Source organism: Nematolebias whitei, chromosome 3 (genome assembly GCF_014905685.2).
Source record: "Nematolebias whitei isolate Nwh7 chromosome 3, NemWhi1, whole genome shotgun sequence".
Taxonomy (NCBI): Eukaryota; Metazoa; Chordata; class Actinopteri; order Cyprinodontiformes; family Rivulidae; genus Nematolebias; species Nematolebias whitei.
In genome coordinates this window covers 59145059-59150005 of record NC_056500.1, presented here as the reverse complement: position 1 = coordinate 59150005, position 4947 = coordinate 59145059, and positions in this window count along the sequence as shown.

Sequence of the window (4947 nt, the reverse complement as noted above, 5' to 3'; positions counted from 1 at the left end):
GTGCAGGTGGAGACGGACTTCTCCACCTCTGTTACCGTTAGCTTTAGCCCCGTGAAGCTCTCCTGCACCGCTGCTAGCCCAGACGATAGCTCCTTTTTGAAGGCGGACAGCTCGGCATTAATCGACGAGAGACTTTCACCCAGAACAGCATGGAATTCTGCTTTAATTATAGCAGCAAGGTCCTCTCGGAGAGCTACAAGTATTTCTTGCTTAAGGCTGCTGACGTCGCCCTCAGACGGAGGAGGTGATCCAGGACAGCTCGAGGCTTCACTACGAGGATTAGGCCGCAGGTGAGCGTGGATCGAACTTACCCCTTTAGTCGGTTTTGGTGGCATTTTAATGGCCAAATAGGAGGGTTATGTAAAGTGTGTAAGTTAGCTATTGTTTGCTGTCGGACTCGGGAAAAAGTGCCCAGGCATTAATCAGAGAAAAGGCTAATTCTGTAGGAGCACACCCAAACACACCTTATCTCACCGCCATTCAGCCGGAAGTCCAGTGCTCCCATCACCTTTAAGGTAAACATAAACACCCCAATCTGGGTACCACAATATCCCCACAAGCTTCAAGCTGAGGAGGGAATCGCTGACACTATTGCAGGTCTAATACAGGCTGGGGTTTTAGAACCCTCAACTTCTGACTGGAATACACCCATCTTACCAGTAGAAAAGAAAGGGACAGGAAAATATCGCATGGCCCATGATTTAAGAGCCATAAATGCTATCTTGTCCACTCCAACAGTGCCTGTTCCTAATCCTTATGTATCCATCTCAGCCTTGGAACCTTCTCAACAATGGTACACCTGTATTGACTTGGCTAACGCGTTCTTTTGTCTCCCTCTAGAGGACAGCTGTCGTGACCTGTTTTCATTCACCTACAAAGGCAGACAGTGGAGATACACGAGACTTCCACAGGGATTCTCTCTCTCTCCAGGCATTTTTAACCAGGTCCTGAAGGACGTTTTGCAAACCTGTCCACTTCCTGGCAACACCACACTGATCCAGTATGTGGACGACTTGCTGTTGGCCGCTCCCACTGCTGATCTCTGCGTGGAAGCTACACGACTTGTCCTACAACACTTACACGGCTCTGGTTTTAAGGTTAGTAAAACTAAATTGCAGATTGGTAGAAAACAGGTTTCTTTCCTGGGCCGTGTAATCTCTGCAGGAACCACTAGCATGTCTTCAGCACATAAGCAGAGCATCCTGACACATCCAAAACCACTACAGGTGAAGGACATGTTATCTTTCCTTGGACTCACCGGCTATAGTCGTAGCTACTTGCCAGCATACACGGACCTGACTCAACCCTTACGCCATCTGGTCAGGGAACAAGGTATGAGAAATTTGAATAAGTCCACTAACCTGGACAAAAGAAGCATAAGACACCTTTACTCATCTAAAACAACACATGGCATCGGCAGCTGAATTAACCTTACCCGATTACAGCTATCCTTTCTTCCTGGATGTCTCTGTAACAAAACACGCAATAAATGGGGTTTTGTTTCAGAGAAAAGGGGGAGAGAGGAAAGTATTACAGTACCTCTCACTTATGATGGACAACATGGAAAAAAGACATCCTCCATGCATATAACATGCAGCCGGGATAGCGAAACTGATTAAAAAAAAAAACAGCACACATAGTCATGGGCCACGCCCTGCAGGTGCTGACAACACATAGTGTGGTTGCCTATGTGAACTCACAGTGTTTTACGATGACAGCTCTTAGACAACACAGACTATCAAAATCTTAGAAGCCCCCAACATAACATTCTCACATGAAGGGAATAGATATGGCAGATTGTGTTGCAGAAGGTGAGCCTCACCTATGTGAAGAGCTGGTGGTCAAGCTGGAGAAAGTGAGGCCAGATCTAGAAGCATCCCCACTTTGGGGAATACAGGTAAGACACTTATTCACAGACGGGTGCTGTTACAGACATCCAACAGAAGGCCTGAAAGCAGGTTATGCAATAGTGGAAAAAACAGATACAGGCTATGAAGTGATAAAAGCAGAACAGCTAGAAGATGCACCATCTGCACAGAGAGCAGAGGTCAGAGCAGTGGTAGAAGCACTGAAACTAGCAGAGAATCAGAAAGTGAATGTTTACACGGATTCCGCCTATGCAGTAGGAGCAGTCCATGTGGAACTTTGTCAATGGATTAGAGCAGGTGTTTTGACAGCAGGAGGAAAAACCATTAAACACGAAGCAGACATGAAAGAGTTAGCAGAGGCTCTTCTGCTGCCCTTGAGAATGGCAGTAATGAAATGCAAAGGACATGAACACAGTGACTCCTACACAGTTCAGGGAAATCAAGCAGCTGACAACGCAGCAAAAAGCCACAGTAGGACACTCTCCCTTGATGATGACAGTCGCAGCAGAGGAAGAGATAAAATACAAACTTACACTTGAACAGGTTACCGAGCTTCAAAAGGGGGTGGCACCAGAAGAAAAAGAACATGTGGAGACTAAGGAGGGCGACTGAGAAGGAACATTGATTGATGTACAGACTTGCTTTCCTAGATCATTTGTGTGTAAATAGGAGATTTTAAGTTACAATGCTCTTAATATCCAAAGTATTTATCTTTCTTTCTTTGAATGTGTACATGACGGATCTCTTCGATCCCCTAGACCCAGAAGAACAAGGAAAATGTGGTGGATCTGTGTTCTTAAATACATTTGATTTGACATGACTAAGACTGGACTGGACTGATAAATTAATTAGGTTCTTGTGTATAGAGTGTTTTTAACCACATTTTTACGATAGTCATGTATTGTGAAACTTTTGTTTTTGTTTTACCTAAACAGATCTCCAGAGGAGCTATGGCAGAGCTGAATAACTGATTTTGACTTCCTTTTATTTTTCCAGCTCCATTTATCAGAAAACTTAATGTTTAATGCTGTATTGTGCTGTTTTGAGGACAGGGTGATTAATGAAAATATATTTTCTGCGCATGCGTTTACTAAATTCTTTCCCACAGACAGGAGGAAATAAGACAAATAAAATCTATCATCTTAACTAAAATTAACATCACTCATGCCAAATATTCACCACTAAACTTTGAAACCCTAACTCTTCTGATTACTCATCTTCACTGCATGTGGTAATCACATATTGCTGTGTTTTCTTGTGAAAAATAACTTTGCTTCTTTCAGGAAGATCCAGAGTAAAGGACTCTGGAGAAATCTTTCATATCCTTTTTGAGGTTCAGGTTTGTAAACATAAAAAAAGGGATGAAAGTATGAATGGAATGTGGTTTATGTTGTTCTATAAAACCATTATAGTGTAGAAGTAATAATGAAATATTTTATATTGACAAACCCCTTTTAGTGGTAGAGATAGAAAATACAGTCACATGCCTTAGAGGGCTGAAATTGTGCTATGTTTGGAGATATGTGTTGTACTTTCATCCCCAACAATACAGGTTCTGACGGGTCAGTGACCAGGGCACTGGAGGTATTGAGGACGCTGAGTGTACTGGTCGTATGTGGTTGCTGCTGTGTGCCCTGTGCAAGATCACTCGTGGTGCGCTGTATCACCTCGACCATCGAGAAAGGGAGCGGGGATAGACCTTCTGGATATCAGATGTTGTCAACCAGCGATCCTTCAAGCCACACAGAATTCGAGCTCTCCCTGGTGGCATAACCCGAGAACTGCTGACACTGGCTTCACAGCCTGTCTCCTAATATGTGTTTTACACCATTTTTCTTTGCTTTAAGTTGATTCTTATACATATTATAATTACATGTGTTACTTTGCTTCCCCTGCTCCCAAATTACTGTTGAGTATTGGTTTGGATATTTTATCATACTGCTAGCAATAGGAAACTTAGATAAATGCATGTGGCCACATCTTAACTTTTAGTGAAACTCTCTCTCTCTCTCTCTTTCAGTCTGTGACAACGTGATGGAATGATGCCTCTATGAGATGGACCTTAATTGTCCAACCAATTCATAGTCATTGTTAAAGACGCAGGCCAACAAGTTGTGGTCCTTTTAAAATACAGGCATCCACTGTATGCTTTGTAACCAACTGACAGAGAATTACATTTTTAGACATTGTATTGCTTTTTTTCACTAAGTTGTGCTATATTTATCTTATTAAGGGCTCATTTGATTGCTATTGTTATATCATTTAAACAGCAATTTTGTTAAACTTATGACACAGGGTAAGGATGACTGTGAGAGTGCACTGGAACGCCATCTTGGTCGTCGTCACAAGGGGCGTGAGGCGTTGTGCTGTTTTTACCCTGCACCACTACACCGTTGCCCCGGGGATTTTTCCGGCACAAGTTCTGGAAACTCGTCAGGGACAGATGTTTGCAGCCAAAGAGGTGGTCCCCTTGGGGGGACCAAAAGGGGGAAATGTTGTATAATGTCATCTTTTTTTGCTATGCTCTGACATGAAATATTTCGCTGTGTATGGTAAAAAACTACAAAATCATGATGTACGTCATATAAGTTCATGATCTGCGTAACTCCTTGTACAAAGAGGACCAGACTACTGTTATCTTGCCAGAACAGATCACAGTCAGCTGGGGCAGTGGGCGAAAAAACAAGACCATGCCAGACCACACCCAGGAGCATCAGCTGCCCCAGAGAATAACATCATGATAAGGAAATCCCAATGTAACTGATAAGGCTGTATTTAAACTAAGCAAATACATTTGTAACTCAGACGTGTAAGATGGATGTAAGGTGCATGTGAGACGTCTCCCTTCAGGCGCTGTGAAGGTAAAATAAATCTTTGTCTGAATTCAGAGCCACTTCTCAGGCTGTGTTTTTGACTCTGTCTTCCTTCCACTGAACAATCTCAGGTTGAGGCAATTTTGAGCTAAGTGTTTGAAAGTTGGTTCTCACTGTTTGATTAAGACCTCAACAATACATACACACACACACACACACAAATATATATATATATATATATATATATATATATATATATATATATA